This window comes from Rissa tridactyla, chromosome 6, assembly GCF_028500815.1.
Source record: "Rissa tridactyla isolate bRisTri1 chromosome 6, bRisTri1.patW.cur.20221130, whole genome shotgun sequence".
Lineage (NCBI taxonomy): Eukaryota > Metazoa > Chordata > Aves > Charadriiformes > Laridae > Rissa > Rissa tridactyla.
Window position 1 is genome coordinate 4,365,432 of NC_071471.1, and position 20,268 is coordinate 4,385,699.

Consider the following 20,268-nt stretch of genomic DNA (forward strand, 5'->3'; position numbering starts at 1 on the left):
AGTAACAGACACAGTGCAGACCTCTGAAGACCCCGATTAGTATAGCACAATATCAAAAAACGTTCTGAAACAAAGAAATCACACACACTATTGCTTGTTACGGTACGGTCAGTGCCTGTAAGACTATCAGAAATGAAGTCTTAAGAAAAGCTCTGATTTTAAAAAGATTACCAGGAAAGACTGAGGTAATATTTACATTAGCTTCTGTAAATTGATGAACTTCTTGGTGCCTAAAGAATGTTCCTAGGTAGAGTTATTTAGCTAACCAAGACAAGAAGATCCCTCTGTCTAGATTCCCATCGGTGAATTACTCCAGTCTTATCTGTTTCCAGATTGCTGGCTTCCTTTTGTTTGTAAAATATCTGCCCAAATTTCTGCTCCAAGCAAATCAGGACAAGGGTCAGTCCTACATTTTAAGCCAGTTTGTGAGGTCCGTCATCTGCATAGTTTCAAAGACAACTCTGTTCTTTTTCACTTTTCTTCATAAACCCGTATAACTCGGTGTCAATCTGCACTTTAAGTAGAGGTACATTCACATAGCAGGTTGTAATACTTCACGTTGCACAAAGTAACTGAATAAAAGTTTCTAGATGGAATTCTTCCAAAGCAAGGGATAAACAATAAATGGATTAATATTCCCTAGAGAGCACCGCAATAATAATCTCTGAAGCTTTTCTACAGCTTTCAGTTAATTTATTCTGGAACCAATAGTGTAAATACAAGAGTTCTAACAGAATAAAAACCAAATTTCCACTAATGTGGTTTTAAGATCTAAGCATCTTGACAGCTTCCCTTTAAATCACATTTATTTCAATTCTGAAAAACTGAATTACTTTGATATGTCTTTTACACAGGCACTTTTATGCCTTCTCAGGACATCAGTGATTTTCAGACTTTTGAACTTGTACTAAAAATAATTATGCACTAAAGGTCAAGAAATTTCCCCCCCCTCTTTTTTTCCCCAGTAACACTCCTATCTTATCTTTCTAGGAAGTGTCATTAATTAACTCCTTTCAACTGAAAAAGAAAGAAGAAGAAGTGTCTCTGTTAAACGTAGGAAGAACTGGACTTCAAAACTGAATCACACACAGTATCTGCTAGAAAAAGGAATAAATTACTTAGGCTTTGCCACTTAGAGCACATTATACAACTAGAAAGGTGCTTTATTTTATAAAGGGGAAAAAACCCAAATAAGCCAAACAAAGAGCAGAAAGTAGTCCTTATACATCAGTATTATTCTTCAAAAATATACTTAGTCTTGAGAAAGATGGAAGAAGACTAAGTTTTCCAAATCTTTTGTTTATGCTTGAATGACATACCAAACAAAAACCAATTCTCCATTAAGAAGCAGCATCAAGAGCAAGTATTTTATTTACAATCATTCAACTATAATTTGATATCCACTAGCACTTTTTTCCCCTCCTTTCATGTATTGGAACACAAGTCTCTTACTGGAAGGAAGACTGGATAATAGCCCCCTTATACCACACCCCACCCTCACAGAGACAGTCAGTACATCTGCTCTCAGATACTAATACACAAAGACAACTCTATTGAACCCTGATCTATTAGCAACTAGACAACAAACATGTTTCAACCTTAACATTATACATACAGCGCCTAAGAGAAACACTAATACCTGTTTCAAAAGGGAGAGCATCTCAGGTTACTTGCATATAATTTGAAATAACAATTCAATATTTCTTCAAATTATACAGTCCCTATGAAATTAACAATTCTTTAATACATCTCAGATTTCCTCTTAGGACAGAGACTCAGAAAAATTCCTATAAATATTCTCTACAACCTTAATGGAATTATTTTCAAATTCAGAAGCCACAAGGCTATCTGATCAAGACTGCGCATACATAAATAAGTTCTTGTGTGCTAACATACTTGAGTATATAACCACTATGTATATGAAAACGTGTATCTCATTTTAGTTCCCTATACTCAACAGTACATTGATAATTTTTATGTGCAAGAACCATCTGTACCTTACTCAACAAAATAAAACAGCAGCATCTTCCTTTTTGCAAACAGAGTGGACCAACAAAAAAAATAACTTTACAAAAAAAGCCAAACAACAGAAAACTCCACACTTGTGCCACATGAGTATCCTATGTTTGAACACACCTCCCAGGAACATTTTTCCTTCCGGGAATTTCTCGCTCCTGAAGTGCTGGACTGTTGAACATTCAAGTTAATAAAAAAATTCACTTGAAATATATTCTATTTTTTCCCACAGAGCAGACCTTATTTGCTCTAGAAGACTGAAGTGTTCTTTGCAACTGGTTTAAAAACTGAAACCCATGTAAAATTCACATGCAAATTTAGTGAATTTAAACTTTCAAAGTTAATTATCTACTCAACTTCAAAATCTAGACTTAAGTGCTGCCATACAAAATACATGAAGTGTCTACACAGAATCATTTTTTGTTATGGTGGAGTATTAACAGTGCAGAAAAGCCATCTAGGCCACATGGGAAATTAGTATTTTTCCACACACACACTTATGAAAAACAGCTGTTAGAAAGCATGAAGAAAAAAAAAAAAACCACAACTTTTTTTGACCGAGGATGAAAGTGCCGACGCACATCTCAAAATATTCATTTTCAAAGCATTACAAGTAGGTGGATGAAGCAAGTGGAAAGTAGCCACAACCCAGTAATCAAGAAAAGCTCTGTATTAAAATTGCAAAGTCTGGTAATTGATCAGAACTAGAAATGCAATTTTTCCCCCCCCGGAAACACCGTGTTCTCCACAGCCTCTTTGCTCACTACATGTATTTTTTTACTATTCCCATGAAGACAAAAAATCAAACCATCTGGCTTGTGCCAGACACAGTTGCCCATGTCGTATCTGTTTTTCAAATAGCAGACACTCATCAGGCATCTAATACATCTGATTAGCTCGTAGGAAAACAAGAATTCAATCTGATTTAAAAATATCTTTGCATTTGTTCTCATTCCATCCCAGGAGAAAATTGGATACTTTTGCATGCTTGTCTGTGACTGGGAAGACTGAATAACCAGTAGTTCAGCATGTCGAACACATGCTCACTCACATGTCAGCTCCGGGCCCACACTTTGGCCTGAAAACAAGACCAGGCGTCTCCGAATATTTCAACACAGGCCTCTCTTGTGCAAGCACTTATATAAACAATATTGTATAGGCTTGATTCTCAACTGAGACAGTAAAAATATGCAGTAACACAGAACCTCACTATTAAAATAAAAATTCCAGAGGCACATTTTTGACACCACGTAACTATCTTGCCTTTATAATCTGAACTTTTTTTCTTCTGCCCTCCCCTCAATGCATGGTCTGAATGGCTGTTACAGTCCCATTTATAGAATGCAGACGAGTGCATCACACCTGTCTCATTTAATAATTAAGGGAAGCAGCAGCCTGATCTGTCAATTATTTTCTTCCACAGATATTCTCAGAGACCTTCTAAATGAGTAAATCCACTTATATTTTGTTAGGCTTCCTTAATTCAGCCTCAGACAGAGTCTACTATACTAGGCAGAGGCACATGTCACTTGCACATACAGGTGATCCCCAAGGTTCCAATTTCCTCCTTAGAAGTAGTTCCTTCATCCCGTAGATGCTCTGCAACAGTTCCCACAGCAGTAGCCAGTATCAAAAGGAAGATTATCAACAGGAGGATTATAAGATTCTGTGAGTCCCCCACCTAATCCTTTTTTTGTTGTAGATATAAGGTGTGTATCTAAGCAGTTCAATATTCTTTGCTACCCTTTAATTACACTTTCAAATATTCATGAAAGAAATAATTTCTGTGCCAGAGTTCATATGGATTTGTTCCTACTAAAATAGTTCTAAACCCAAGTTATCTGAAGCAAATCACCACAAGGAAAGTATGTCGTTAAACATGCCCAAATACCGTCATTAAAAAACACAACAAACAACTAAGCAAGGGAATAGTGAAAGACAATTAACTAATTTAGACAGCAATACAATGTAAAACCCTGCCCTTAGTCTCACCCAGATGATGTTTGTGATTCATGGATGTAAATCTTTTAGAACACATTTATTAAAAGGCATGTTTAATAATTTAATGTTTCAGTGCAGCCTGTAGTTCCACCTATGAATTCCGCTGAGACATTACAACCAAATTAGTTTGTTTTTGTCCCACAATTAGCATGACCACTGGATTTCAAATTTCACATTAAAAGACAAATCAGAAAATTAATCATCTGCCAACAACTCTTGCCTGCACACGGACACCAATCTCTGCTATACAAAGAATACAGTGAAATAAAGCTACAGAGGATCAAGGTAACTCCACGCCTTTACTGACTTTAAAACACACTGACTGACATCAAGTGTAATATAACCTGGTATGCTCCGGAACAGCTAGAAACGCTAATTTCACTTAGACAATCCGGAATAAAACAGTAGCTTCAAAGTGTAAAACTTACTTGAAGCCCCACATACAAACACCATCTGCTCTTTTGCAAAAGGTATAACATTTGAAATAACATTCTTTTCTCTTCCTCTTACTACATACCATCACGAAGAGAATAATTTTATTTATATACAGAGCATGCAAAATGAAGTTCCATAAAAACAGGAACATATGGCCAAATAATTCTGAATAGCACTTAGCATATTCATCCGTAAAATAAGAACTATAATGGGTAGATAAATACACCCAACTCTACTTGGAAATTGCCAGTATACACATGGCTTTCTGCAAATAATGTATTTTTAAGAATTTCTCACCCATCACTCCACACAGATACTTCTCGTTAGGGCTTTGCCAAAGTTAATCTTTTCAAAACACAAACTTGGCGTATACCACCCTGTATCACACACATTAACAATGGTCTTACGCCTAAGTCAGTGCATAAAAAAAAAAAAATTCCTCTCTTTCATAAAAGTTAAATTTTTATCGACATTACAAAGACAAAGCTTGAAACAAATTTAGGGAATCCCTAACATGAACCACAAATACAAAGTAGAAAAGGTAGAACCTGTGTGGAGCTACTTCGAACATTAAGTAAAATACCTAAATATAAACTTAAGACAAGAAATAGTAATTTCAAAAATAAAAACAGTCCTGAAGGAGAAAAGTACATACACACCCATGAATTACTTTGTAAGGAGACAAACAATGCATGGTCAGACATCTCTACCTTGCACAGGCACTCATGCAGGATTTCCTGCAATTATAACATTTGGAATCCCTTTTTTTTTTTTCCAACAGTACTTCATACATCCATCACCCACTGGTTTCTAAGCCACTAAATACTTTTCACTGCACAGTTTCTCACTAGTAAGTGGCTTAGAATTTCTTGACTGAGCCCTAAGAAAACCACTTTTGCACACATCTCCAACTCTCACATTGATCAAGACTTCCAACAAATACCTCGCCTTCTCTTCAGCATTTACCACGAAACTTTCTGGATACTTGCACATTATCACTTGAGACAAGAAGCACAATCCTCTTCAGACTCTTGAAAATCCTTCCAGCTGCAGACTTTTCCTCCTCTAATTTGCTGCAGTATTATAACCAGCTGGTGCTCATTGTATACATGAATCTGTTCACCAAACCAGCTGTAATCAATCCTCTGGTCATTGCTTCAGTATTTTCAGAGATTAAAGCAAAAAGACTGGTTTCACTGAGTGATCTGGGTTTGCTTGGGTCCTTTTCATTTATTTTGATGACCCTCTCATAATGTTGAAGGCTGACTCCTGGTATCTTCTACAAAAAGCTGAAGAGTTCATACAAAACAGTTGCATCTTATCTGACTGGCACTTCAGCTTGATTTCTGCTCTTCCCGTCAAACTTAAGTGTGAAGAGGTTTTACTATTCTGATTTACAGTTCTCTTATTTCTCTTTATGCTGCCTACAGTTCCACTAAGCCCAAGACCTGAAAGCATCGCCTGCTAAAGGCATGTAAAACCGAGCACACCGAAAAACTCAGAACATTCCTGCTGGCTCTTCACTGCAAGAGATAATACGTTATAACACAGATTTCCCTGAAATCTCTGCAGGATCTAAAAATCCCTCCTTGCAAACCCTCCAATAGTTCCCCCCCACACAGAGAAGGCTCTTCTGTTAACCAGCCTGTTGTACTCAGCGGTTTTCTAAAAGCAGCCCAGGTGCTCTCTTCTATAAGAGTTACTCAGTGACAGCAGGATTTTTTTATTATTAATTTCATCTTTCTTTCAGATTCTAGACTTCAACCATCTTTATTATTTCCACAGTACTTCCATGAAAACATGTAAGGAATCTTAGCAGCTGTCACATTAATCTAGTATTTACAGACAATGGCCAATCCCTGCTAACACAGAAATTGAGCGCAGTGACATCTTTCCATTGCTGAAGAATTTTGTTGCCAACATGATTTAGCAATCTTCAATCTTCAGTACAAAACTTCTAAAACACATTCACTGTTTCCAAGCACTTTAGGCACTTCAAAAGCCTTGAGTTATCTATCAGCTCCATTCCAATTTCAACAGTACCCTGGGTTAAAGAACCATGTTTTATTATTTTCTTTTTATGTTAATTCATGTATTTAGATACAGAAAGAATACTATGATCACATACTCTGACTTCTATAGAACATGGACATAGGCCCTCGAGGAACTTTTATTTAGGTACATTTTAAAGGAAAAATAATCACATTTAAATTAAAATTTTCCTTTGACGAATATCCTACCATAACCTGCAATAAATTACCCTCATTGCTGGAGATGCATTTATTATTTCTACTGCAAATCTGTCTGGGTCATATTTTAGCCAATGGATCTGGTTATACCATCATCTTCTGCTTCATCATAGAATTTCTGTTCACAATGTATACACTTAAACATTGCAATCAAGTCCCTCCTTGCCTTTGTCTTTGATAATATTTAAGATATTGAGCTCTTGGAATTTTTCCCTCTGGAGCTATTTTCAACCCTTATTCATTCTTACAGTTCTTCCCTGAATTCTCTTTGACTTTAATATCATCCTTGAAGTACAAACACCTAAACTTGACAGAGTATTCTTGGAGTGATCTCACATACGTCAAAAACAAAGATGCCGTACATTTCCGCTCAGTCATGTATAGACTGGATCATATTAAACCTTCTCCCTAAGATCGCCCATAAATTAATCCATATTTACAGGGAAAATAGTTAACCGAGAAGCTAAAAACCAACAGTGACAAGAAAACAAAGGAACAGACCCAGCGATCCTACCAGTTCAACCTCCCAGATGACTCTTATATCTCTCCCTACACACATGTGCTTGGGTGGCATTTCCCGCTGATTTTCAAGCAGAAACTACAGAAGAACTGTATGATGGCTGAATCCTTTGGCTCTGTATAAAGGAGGAATGCAGCACTTACTAGTACAGAGAGTTACCAGCCTGAGTTAAAAGGCAAGGCTCACTGAGGTCAACAGCCAATGCCAGTAAAGTCAGGATATTGATCTTCAACACAAATAAAGGATCAGTAATGAACAATAGCACATTCTCACTTTTATTCTGCTCCTGTACGTATTCTGTGCTTCTCAGATATTCACACAGCACTGCAAGCACATTTGCACAAGAAACCAGAACAGTGTTTGTGAACCTTTATTTGATTACTTCTTGACTATGTTTTCAGATATTCGAATCTTAACATTTTTTTCCCCTGCTGGATTCCAGCTGATGAACAGGTGCCATGGCTAGCAGATGGCTCATAGAAAATAACTGCTCTTCTGCACTCATCCTGGGCTGTAAGAGCTGTACTCACCACATAGTTACTGTAGAACGAACAATGACCTTTCCTACTTCCCTGCACAATGATGTTAACCAAGCATACACAACTGACAGAGCCAGGAGATGCATATTTGAGGAGAAACAAAGTGCTTTAATGCACATGTTGCTAGGGCTCCAAGAATAGAGTGCATTGTTTTTACCTGATCATAACTCAGTCAGAACACTGAGTTACTTCTCAATGGAGGCAATTTCCACGTCAAATTTCAACTCTCAACCACTTCAACAATGCAGTTAAGGAACATGAAAATCTTAAAGAAAATTAGAGGGAACAAACAGGAGAGAGGAAAACATTTCTTCTCCTCACTTCACTTTACGATTTAAGTGCACAGGAGGAGTGGGGAGAATCAGGGTTTTTCCACTGCTAAACAGTATACTTATGTGTTTTGATGCAAGTTTTTCTGCTGACATGCTCTGGAAATCTAAAATTTCCAAATCTAAAACCAGTAATGACTTTAAAAATAAAAATCAAGATGACATGCAACCACAGAAATCAGGAAAAAAACAAGTGCTTACTTTACTGCTCTAGCAATCTTACCCATGCTTTTGGAGGAGAAATATAAACGGACAGAGGGAGAGGAGAAACATCCTGCTTAGAATATATCAACTCAAAGAAGTTTGGTTTGCAAACAAACGAACACATACGTAAGTTTCAGAAATTTATCACACAGAAAGTTCAAATAAAAATATCAACAAAGCAGTTTGCTGCAGAAACTGGTAGGCAACATAGCCGTCTCATGAACTAAGCTGTGGTGCGCATTCCATGGAAGTGCTAGTGCAAAATTTTATATTCATAAAAGTCCGTTTCCTCACACCAACACAAAACTGTTCTGCAGTGGCTGCTATTGGCAGGCCGTACACAGCCCCAGTGGTTGCTGGATTGACAACAACCTATAGGGAAGATATAAACACAGAGTTGGTCCCCTCTGTACATGGCCACCTAATAGAAGGTTCTGGCATATAGTATTAGAAAAAATATGACTGACGTTCCTGACAGCAGTTACCAATTTAGGCTGAGATGCGTCTGTCAAGGAATCAAACAAAAATCCTCACAAAAAGCAACTTCTTCCAACAGATCAAACACACAACAAAAGTCCAACCCCAGTGAAAAATAAAAATGGCACCACACTATCTCCACATGGCAGGAAAAAGAAACAACTTTGCCCCTCCAAAAAAACCAGACATTGAGTATCTGTCTTATATCTCACAGCTGAAGATCACGCCTATATTTCACAGCTGGATTAATAACAGCTATCTTCAGGAAAGTGTTGTGACCCTTGTTTTACAAATCGTCAACCCAAAGAGCATTCTGCACAGAGAGGGAACTTACAGGACCCCAAAACCCCGAAGTTTTGTCACTAATTCAGAGCCACCTATCAACGACTTCCTTACATTACATTGCATACTCCTAATAAATTCATTTATAACTACAGATATATATAGATAACTAGATAGACAGATAGATAATTATAGATATATTCTATAGAAGAAGAAGATACATCTATAGATATATTCTATAGAAGCATGTGCTTAAACGCTAAAGCAAAATGTCACGGGGGGGGGGGGAGGGAGAAAAAAAAAACCAAAAGGCACAACAGTCTAAGCACTGATTCCCTACTAAAGAAATACATTGTACTGCAGGAACGCTACCTTGGCCAACAAAAGTACATTTAGAGTAGGAGCTCCAGAACCAATGAAAAAGTCTGAGGATCTAGAAGGTGTCTATTTGACAGATTAACCATAATGAAAAGCTACAGCACACATTCCCTGGAGGGTTACGCGTGCATCACTAAGAACTACTCTTCTGAAATAAATCTGTTTATTAAGAGGGAGAAAAAGCACTTTAAAGGTCTATTTTTGACTAGTCTGTATTCATACCCCGAGGTTATTTAAGAAGGGGGGAAAAAAAAAAAAATAATAATGCAGGTATGTACCACCGTAAGTGAGAAGCTAAGATTTCAGCTATGAAGATTAACAGAGCAGGAAGTCATATGATTCAGCATGACTACTGGGAGCTGCTACCACAAAAAAATCTTCAGCTTGTGACACTCATGAACATCTTTTTATCGACTTACACAGTTCTCACATTTTTACCACTTAAATCCGTTTTTCTGCTTTAGATAACCTGGACCAAACTCTTCAAAGCAAACAAAATAGCCTCTCATTAGCACAAACAGAGGTACTCCCTCATTATCAGCAATTTAGCCCGTTAATATCATCTCACCTAACACCTTCAACAATGTAAAAGTATTCCATAATATTTTAAGGATGTGAAAAAAAAAAAATGTGGAGTTTAGATAGACACTTAAAACAAGAAAAACACAGCAAAACTTGGAGAAAAGCCATTTTCTGCAGATTTTTTTCTTTTTAAAGAAAACGTTTTGTGCATAGCTCTACCGCTTTTAATTTAAAAATTACAGCTGTAGAAAACTGCAAAAGGTCTGCTACAAGAGATCATTCTTTGGCTTGCTTCAGGTGATTAACTTTATGGGAGATTATCAAACCCTTAAAACACCTTTTAGGAACATGATCCCAGAGCAAAATTCAGAAGATACTTTTTAGTCTTCATTTTGTTGATACTGGAGATAAATGCTGGATTACAGATGCAGTGGGACTCATAAAATCTCTTTAGATTAAGATTCTAAAAATATATATAGCATTGCTTGATATACAGGACTCTGGCATCACTACAGTTTCAGTCATATAATGCTTTCCATATGCTAACCACTGAACAAATAAATTTGCCTGTAAATGCAAGAAATACGTACCAAGTAATAAATAAACCAACATGAAACGGGCTGTTCATATTAGGGTAAAATCTAAATTCTTTATTTCTTCCCTGAATATTCCTGTCCAGATGACTCAGCAACAACGCTGCAAATTTCAGCTGAAGTCAGCAAGATACCTCAGCACCATTTCCAAGTGTCAACTCCGTAGCCTTTACAGTTTTAATTACAATTTTGAGGCTATCTGAAGTTAAGGGAAACCTACCGTACAGAAACCTACTGAAGCCAAGGAGCTCCACACGGATGGAGAAACCAAGACCCCGTGGATCACGCAGCAGGACAGCAACGTTATCCTATACGGGAACCTGTGAAATTACTCAATGTGTGTTTCAGATAACCTGAATGTGCGCAAAATGAAGGAGGGGAGGGCACGCTTTCGTCCAGTTCATTGTCTTGACGGCTTGCAGAAAGTTTTCAAGGTGCCACACATCCCTACGCTTTCGGGTTTCTCTTTTTTAATATTTAAAAGTTTTAAGGACCTAACACATAATTGAGTTTCTAAACCTAGCCGAAACAAAGCTCGGGTCCATACTTCTCAAAACAGCTAAGCGAACGGAAAGTAAACAATAAAATATTCGGCGTAATTCAAGGCGGCACCTCAGGAGTAAGGACGGAGGAGGGCGGGAGCACGCAACTGACCATCTTTATGTCGGACACGCTCGCGGTGCACATTTACCTCTTATACCGCAAACCCACCTCCCACCCGGCCAGGAGAGACAAACCGCGCTGACTCAAAGCCGCCCCGCTCAATTTCCCCTCATTAGCACATCGCAATTAGCGCCGGCGCGTGGCGGGACGCGGCTCCCCGCTCCCCTCACGGCGCCCGGCAGCGGCACCCGCGGAGCCCCCAGACGGGCTCCCGGATACTTTTTTTTTTTTATTTACCGAGTTCAGAGTTACTTTTCTAAAAACACCCACCCAACTGTCTCGCTCTGACAAAGTTTTCCCTCCCTGCCTGCGGCGCTGGCGTGAGGGCGAGCCCCGGCTGACAGCCGGGTCTCCGCACACCGACGGACCCGCCTCTCCCGCCCGCTGGGTGAATGGGGGAGAAAGATGGCGGTACCGGGGGTCCGGCGCCTCCACAGCGGGTCCCGGCCGCCCCGGGGCCGCGCTGCCCGCCCGCCTCCTCCCCGCGCCGCCGTTACCTGCCCGCCCCGGGTGCCCCGGCGCCGTACGGCCGCCCCGCGCCCGCCGAGGGAGGTTTTCAGCAGCCGTAAAGCGGGGAGCGCGCTCTCCCCGAGCGGCGCGGCGCCGGCGGCCGAGCAGGGGCCACCCCGGCACGCGGCCGTCGGCCGGGGGCAGTCTGCGGGCGCGATGCCCTCCCTCGGCTCCATCATCGGAGCGACCGGGCTCCCCTCACCTCGGGGGGTCCCTACCTGCGCGGGGGGCTGCTCCCGCCGCCGGGCCTGCCCTGCCCGAGGCCCCCCATAATCCGCCCCCCAGTCAGCCGGGGACGGAGGTGAAGTGGTCCCCAGGCCCCGGGGAGAGAAAAACTGTGGAAAGCTTTTCACACCGTGTGACAACAGGTTCGCGCAGGTTACGGGTGAGGCCGTTGCCTGCATTCAAGCTGCAGGAGCTGAGAGGAGTTTCCCTCCCTCATGGACTAGATTCCTAAGGTCTGACAGACAGAGTGGTGTTCCAGCCTTGCTTCGAGCAGATAGAGATAGTTCAAGCCTTGTTTTAAGGCTTTTTTGGTGATAGTTCGGGATGCTCAGGGGTTTGCACATACACAAGCCGTGTGGTGACATACCCTGTACCCACAGACCCACTACCCAGGAGGGGATGAGAGTTGTCAAGCCCACCCAGAGCCAGCCAGGACATGCAGGTTTTCCCAGCACAGCTCTGCGGGAGCAAACATCTGAGCGCCATGGTCATCCCTCTGACAAATATCATCAGGATCGAACAACACAGGTGCACAGGTATCTCATAGGTGTCTGAAGTGCTATAGTTACATTGATTTCAACAAAGCCTCTTAGTGCCCATAGGTAAACTTTGATCTGGAATGCAGTCCCATTACAATACTGTCTCCTTATAAAAAGGAATTTCTTCAATACAGATTAATGACTTCGTTCTGCTTGGAAGCACCTTGCTGTCCATGCTGTCCTAAATCTACAGTTTGTCCTGTAATCCTGGGTGTTACCACACAAGCTACAGAGCTCAGCTGCCTTCAACAGAGGCAGGAGAAGTAACAGCCTGTTAAATTTCACTGTCTGAAGTCAGGGTTAGTATTGTTTACCCTAAGAGAATTAGCAATAGAAATGTTCATTTTAAAAAGGGGAAATGTGTCAAGAAGAATTTCCCAGAAGGACATTTATGACATATCCCTCCCCATGGGAGGGGAAGAAAAAAAAATGAAGAGAAAACAATTAAGATGTTTTCCCTACCTAATGATAAGAACTACTATTAAAAAAAAAAAAAGCATCTTAACCCAACAGCTACTGCAGAGAAGGCAGAAAACAAAGTCTTTCAAAAGTCTTCCATGCATATGGTACGCATACTAGCAAACAGCAGAGCAAATTTCAGGCATTTATAACAGAAGTAGCTTCTGCTAATAAAGTATTAATGGGAAAGTCTGGTTGGACTGCTATAGCTCTGAAAGCAATTTCAGAAAGCACAGAGCAATGCAATCACTGAAGAGCAGGTGAACTAATCTACAGTCCTCATTAATAAAGCAGTTTTTCCAACATTAAGCAGAAGCAAAACAACTGCAACTGGGGGCATACTGTTCTTGCCCAGTGGAACAGAAACCTATCTGGCATTTAGGTGTACGAATAAATTTACTCAAAGCATGATTCATCAGCTTTTATTCACAATTTTCTCTTATCCTGCAAGAACATGTTACAACTTTACTCCTTCCTACGTTTTCCTCTTTTCTAGACCACCTACTTGTTAGAGCCATGGCTATATACTGGGTTTGTTAGTCACACTGTAAGTACAGACTTGAGGTTTTTGTGCCACATAGCTTAAGCCAATAGCACCCATTCCATGGGAAAGGCTGAGATTGAAGTTCAAAACACATTTTCCACCACCAGAGTTCTGCATTTCCTTGCTTCAGCTGTGAACCGCTTTTAGACAGTTCAGAATATGGCAGAAGCGGCAGCTATTACCGCACCAGAGAAATCCTCTCCAACAGCAAATCAGTGCAGCAGCCATGACTCCTCATGCTTTCACAAAAGGGTCCAAATGTATTAGGTAGCCAGAAAGCTGACTGGAGTCTCATGCCTCTGCTGCATCTTCGTCAAATATTCCTGGACAGGCCTCTAAATTACTCCGAGCAATAGCAAAAAGACGCTCAAGTCTAGAATTTCATTACCCTTTTGCTAAAACCAGTTCAGCTTCGCTTCCCAACCCCCATCTTCCTCCTGCTGTTCTAATAGTTCTTCCCTTCCCCAAACATTTTTGCCAGGGATTGCCTGATTACAGGCAGCAGGAGAAGCAAACCTTGCTTTTCGTAGTACAGAGGTGTACTCAAAAGGAGAAGCTTGAGACAGCCGGCAAGGAAGTGTCTTCCCCCCCAATAGCGAATGAGGACCACGCACGCCATGAGTGAGTTTCAAAAGCAAGTTATGCCCCAGCATGCAGGAAAACCAAAACAGATTTACACTATTGAAGAAGAAAACTCCGAGCAATTACATTTTTGCAAAAACTTCATGTGACATCACTAGAAAAGAAGACGCAAGGTGTTCAAATATAAACTTAAGCCTTCCAAAAGCTTTTCTGAGAGAAAATAACGCATAAAAACAGCACATCCATTGAACACCTCAGTGCATGCATCTTGCCTTATCAAAATAATAATAAACAGATAATTTGGAAATGTTAACGGAAACACGGAAAAGTTGACTGTTAAGCTTAAAGAGACTTTACTGACATTAAGTCAGTCTTGAGATACTGTATAAGGCAGAAAGAAGAAGAATTCGTTTTACAAAAAAAAAAAAGGCTGGGTTGGAAGGAATCCATTTGATGTTTTTAACTACTGACTTTAAATTGTTGTTCACAAGAATAAGCTTGCTTTTCTTCAATAGGTTAAAACTAGGTTTGTTTCCTTTTTGTTTTTTTACCAGCCTGCTAAGTGACTGAGCTGTAGTCATTACGTGAAGCAAAAGTGCCATCTCGTGGCTCTGTTAGTACTTGCTGGTTAAGACACTGCCTTTTCGGGTCATGTTGGAGGTACCAATACAAAAATCTCATTTTTAAAAGAGTTCAGCCTACGACCAGTAAAAAAAAAAAAAAAAAATCCTACGTACAAGTTTATGGACTGACACTATGAAGGGTGATGTTCTCAAGCCCTTACTTGAGGACACAGATCATCGCATTTGGCAGGACTATTTATTCCACTGCAGGGGAAGGAGGGAATTCCAACTTTAAAATTGTCATTTTAAAGGTCTGAAAGGGACCTACAGTCCTGCCCCTTATCGTCCACTCCCACGGTATTTAATCAAGGTAGCTACTGAGACCAAGATGACTTGTAGGCATGCCTGGAATGTCAAGTCTTGCTTCCTTACATAGGCTAAAGACACCACACGTTTAAATAACAGAAACCCCACCTGGGGAAACAAGAAATTAAAAACTATTAAAAGCGTCTGCCAAATGTAGTTTGAAGGTCTGAAATTCCTTTTTATGGGCAGTCTCTGCTTTTTATTCTGAAGAATTAATTGGATATATGTATTTTACAGAACTAATCCATGATTCAGCAAGAAAATTAATGAAATGAACAGACAGTTGGAACTGCTGCCAAGAGTGGTCATTTCAGACCTAGCAACCTTGGAAAATGACCTTTTAAATAATGAATTTGGAAAAGTACACTACAAACCAACAAAAATGAGTGCTATCTACCTACAAAGTCTGCTAATAGAAATAGCTTCTAAAGAATGAAGACATTAAATGGATCATATAAACTTTGCTAGAGCTGCTCTTTATGTATCGAGCATCCTAAGCGTTGAACATACCTGCCTCAATGAACCCCCCAATATAACTCGGGTTTCCTCGGTATGTTTTCCTACCCACTCACTATCCAACGAAGTACCCCGGATCCTCTGAGGCCAGGAGAGGCGCAGAGCTGTGTAGCGTTATCAAAGTGCTAAGATTACAAAACGAGGCCTAGAAGGCTAGCACAGCTTCCCCAAGTACTTAGAAAAGGATAACTAAACAAGAGTAATGCAACATATTTAGAAAATTCTATTAATTATTCATCATCCCATAAGCAGTGAAATACCTCCTAAAAAAGGCATTTAAGCGCACATGCTTTACACAATTAGAATAACGTCTAATTCATGTTGAACTACTGTTTAAGTAGCGCACAGTGATGCAAAAGAAGTCGTGTGGTTCAGCAGTTAGCCTAGAGTTTCTTTTTATTCCTTGATCTATGCCTTACAAAGTACAGTAACTAGCAAAAGCAGACAATTCTGACTGTTATCCAAGCTTAAACCAGAGCAGGATTTTTCTCTAAAGGAGATGACTCCCGACTTAATAGAAGTACCACATTTTCTTTTAACTTTGAAATCTATCATATTGAAATGAAATGGAAGCCCACCATTTCTTATCAATGCGTCCCTGCAGTGGACTTTCTCAGCCTTTTCCCTCCTACTCTGGAAAGCCATATCCTAAGCTGCAAATCATAATTCCCCACAGTCTGCGCATAGTTTATTTGTAATATTCTTTTAAAGTGTCCAAAGCTTGTAGTTTTTATGGACCACAGGACCCACTCTAGAAGTTTCTGGCTTCTGATAGCTGGTCATGATAGACAGCAGTTACAAGTACAAGGAAATACCTCTAGCACTCAGCTTTTGCTAAATAAAAAGAAATTGTTTCCGAGTAAAAAAATTAATTGCAAATCAATAAGTGAAAACATAAATAGTCTCCTCCTCCTGCCCCCTGCCACTTCTAACTGTGTCCTCCTCCATTCTCCTTTCAGATTATAAGAACATGAAAGAGACAAAGATGGTTTACCGAATAATCACTCTCATGTCCACTCTGGACCCATACACTGTCTTTCAAAAAATTATTTCCTAATAAGCAACCTCCATAATGTTACTGTTAATCTAAAACGTGGCCATTTTAGAACTATTGAGAAACAGGGGAAGTACCATTGATTGCCTGAAAGTCCTTGAAGCTGTTGTGGACATTTTCATGCATTACCAGGAGCTAGTTGTTTTGCCGCTGACTCGATAAGATCAGGATTTGGAGTTCCTAACACGTAATTTTCATTTATGAAAACAGTTCAGGGTGTACATTTCAAGATGTTCATAGAACAACTCAATAAAGAGATGTAAATGAGTGAATATAATCAACATTTCTAATAAGCAGGTCTCCACAACACTCAAGGTTGTTTCACAAGAGAAACAGTTTCTGTGATAAAGCTTAGAACCACAGATTATGGAGAAGAAAACCCGCCTCCTAGTTTTTAATTATTTAAAGAATAATCACTTCAGTGGTGGGTTTTAGAAGGTGTTTGTGAATTGAAACAGAAAATGAGAGTGCAGAACCTGAGCCTTAATCTTCCAATTTAATTTCCTTTAATCTTGCTTATAGGATATAACCTCTTCTTTAACTATACAATTTTTCACCAGAGCCTGGCAGTTTCAGATCCTCTTATGCCTTTTTACCATGAGATACATCACGCACTGCTGTTTTCCAGGCAGACTTCCCTCCCCCAGCTCCAGCTTTCTCCACCTCATGTTCAACACAGAATTTGGCTTCTAATCTAGGATGGCTAACACAATAAAACTAGAACAGGAACAGAAGATAGAGCATTGCAAGTGGTCATTTGGCATCCTGCAGGGCTCACACTTACAGCAAATACTCAGAGCACAGGTAGGGTGGCAAACACAACATTAAGACTAAATAAAAAAAACAATTTGTATTCACCCCCATTGAGGTTTGAAGCTGGGATAGGTAATTTGTTCCAAATGGAGGAGGAGAACACTACAGACTTTTCTGGGTCTCGATCATTTAACTCATCATGGGGTTTCTTCACATTACCTGACCTCCAGTTGTTTTTGAACAAAAGAGGTAACTGCTGAAGGAGATTGTGGGGAGATGAAGAAGGATGCAACCCCTCATTACTTAATTGGTCGATCTCATCAGGAGCTGCATTATAGTCAGTGCTTAGCAAAGAAAAGATACTTAAACAGCAATTTTTAAACACACAGTAAGAGTTTTCATTCTTTATTAAATCAAAGCATTTTATTTAAAAGCAGCGGGCCTAACGAAGTAAGGGACAACCTAAGAAAACCTCAGTGGCTTACACACATTCCATTTGGTGTGATAGAAGACAAAGACCCACGTATCTTGCAACATATAATTTACTTCAGAGGACAGTAACTTACAGCCTATGATTTTAATGATTGTCCTACAACTGGTCATTTTGTGAAGTACCAAATAAAGTGCAGTTAAACTAAATATTATCCTCTTACCCTTCCAGAGAACAGTATTTCATTTAAGCTATTTGGATAGAGGTAGTTTTGAGGGTTACTGGTAGATTTGAAAGCTCGTTGGTAGTTATTTGAGCTCTAAGACTTCAGCCTTATTTAGCCTAGTTCACCATTTTTCAGACTTCTCAGAAACTTTAAAGTCTCATATATATTTTAAAAGCTTAGCTTAAAATAACTAAACCTGCTACAGGGCCCAGTTCTGATTTTGCATATACCAGTACTTTTGGATCAAGACAACAAACCTTTCCCAGAAAGAGGGAATCTTGTTCTTTCATCACTCAAAATAATTATATTGCCACCACTCATATTAGGGGAAAAAGATAGATGAGGGCCTTTACTAAAAGATGCTCTGATTTGCCCTTACAGAGTTAATTGGAGGACTGACATCTGAAAGAGCTCTCTGTCTCACAGGACCCATATTCTCTTTACTCGTACTGTACCAGCTCGAAAGACAGAAACATTTAACAGACTAGTCCCCAGACATGCATTGTTTTTACTAATATTTTCACACTGTGGTGTAGCAATCCTGCCCAAAACCTCACAGCAAGCAGCATCTTGAACATAAAATATATACTGTGCCAGCAGAGGAAATTGTCTGCTTTGCTCTTGCCTCCTAGACGTATCAGTGGATACCAGGAAACAATGTCAGATATGCTCATCAGTCACAAGTAATTACAGATCCCTATCATCATTGTTTTTCCACACAATCACCTTATCTCTGACAAGACACAAAAAAAAGCCTACATGTTGTGGGAAGGATTCATTCCACCAAGCTGACTGTCAGAAGAGTAAGAAAAATAATGAATAAGAGCGTTGTCCAAATGTTTTTACTGTTGCTAGTAAATAGGAAGAAATTTATTTTTTTTTTTTAAAAGCAAATGTAAGCCTAACTAGCTTCTAGAGACCTCTTTACACTTGCCTTTTTTTTTTTTTTTTTTTTTTTTTTTTTAAGGTTTTCAGGAAGGTATCCAACACTGCTTTCTTAATGTAGTTTGTGATTATTTTTCATACCTATTTAAATAATTAAAACCACATTCCAGTCAAAGCCCTAATGAGTGGAAGCTTTGCCCAGTGATCTGTCAGGAGAGTCACTAGAGCCTCTGCCCAGTGCAGTGCTTCCCTGTAGGGGAATCTAATTAAATGAACTATATGAATGAAGTGACCGTATGGAACACCAGTGGCGGAAGCAAAGTTATCACAAGAGATTCTAAGACAAGGAAAGAAAGTGCAAGTTATCAGAAGGTATCTGCTGAATATTCAGAATATTGGAACAGGAGCTGTGTTTAGAAGGGGAGGGTGTCAAGAGATAGTCTATACAAAGAAACACTAACACGTTATCATAATTCCGGGGCACTTCACAGAAACAAGTCACAGAAACAGAGGAATTTAATTTCTTTCTATTTAATACCAACTGCAATGGCCACATGCTGTTCTGTGTTTATATTTATTGTGTATTTTTGTTTTGTGCCACCAGAATATAAGCTCTTCCGGGCAGGGCCCGGCTGTCTGTTTGGCACAATCTCCCCTATTATACAATACTGGGTACAATTAAATAGGGGTTATACTCTCTATGCTAATCCTCTCCCTGAAGCAGGCTAATTAAATCAAAACTCGATAAAATGCTGTTACAGTTTTCAAATAAATCAACAGAATACAGGACATTTCAATTTTAACTCACCAGGCGACTGGTGTGGAAAAAATGAAATATCATTTAAAAGACATATAATTATAGCAAGACTGTACTCTAGGAGTAGTGTCAGAGTTGGACTCAGGCCCCTGTGTAGTTGTTGGGAAGCTGCAACTCAAGTCATTAGTTGCATCCTATTGAAGCAACAGAGCCTGTCAATACTGTGCTGAGCTCAGGCAGAGGAATACAGCTTACAGCTTGCGTTGCAAGTCCTTGGTATAGTTTGCTTTCACTATAAAGCCAGGTGAAGATAATGGAGCAACACCTATTTCCATTCCAGCACCTCACAGCTTTTACACATTCACAGAGAAGGGTTATCTGCAGCATGGCAAACCCATCACACCGCACTAGGATTGTTTCCTTGCACCTGCTCTGAGTTATTCCTGCAAGAGTTTGCACATTCCTTATTCTGTTGCTGTCAGGAGGCCTGTGCCTGCCATAATTCAGACTTAAGTGTCTAAAAAGCCTGAAGAGCACCTAAACATTGAAATAACTTTGCTGTTCCCATGGTATTTTCTGCCCCATCATATGCACTATACCCACAGCAGAGCAGGTTCTGTTCTACAGAAGTCCTCTATAGAAGAGCATTTA

The 20,268-nt window shown here is 39.7% G+C and overlaps 1 protein-coding gene across 11 annotated transcripts in view; it reads right to left on the reverse strand.

Moving 5' to 3' along the window:
• The window catches only part of NAALADL2 (N-acetylated alpha-linked acidic dipeptidase like 2), a 647,972-nt gene extending 635,980 nt beyond the window's left edge, over positions 1-11,992 (reverse strand). For 7 of the 11 annotated variants that reach the window (XR_008467120.1, XR_008467121.1, XM_054206722.1 and 4 more), the window contains exon 1: positions 11,479-11,681. The gene's annotated coding sequence lies outside the window, so the exon portion shown is untranslated. Of the gene's footprint in view, positions 1-7,215; positions 9,179-10,765; positions 11,453-11,478; positions 11,682-11,705; positions 11,770-11,936 lie in introns of those variants that run through there. The other 4 variants (XM_054206715.1, XM_054206712.1, XM_054206714.1 and 1 more) reach the window with 4 other exon arrangements.
• Positions 11,993-20,268: the final 8,276 nt, after the last annotated feature.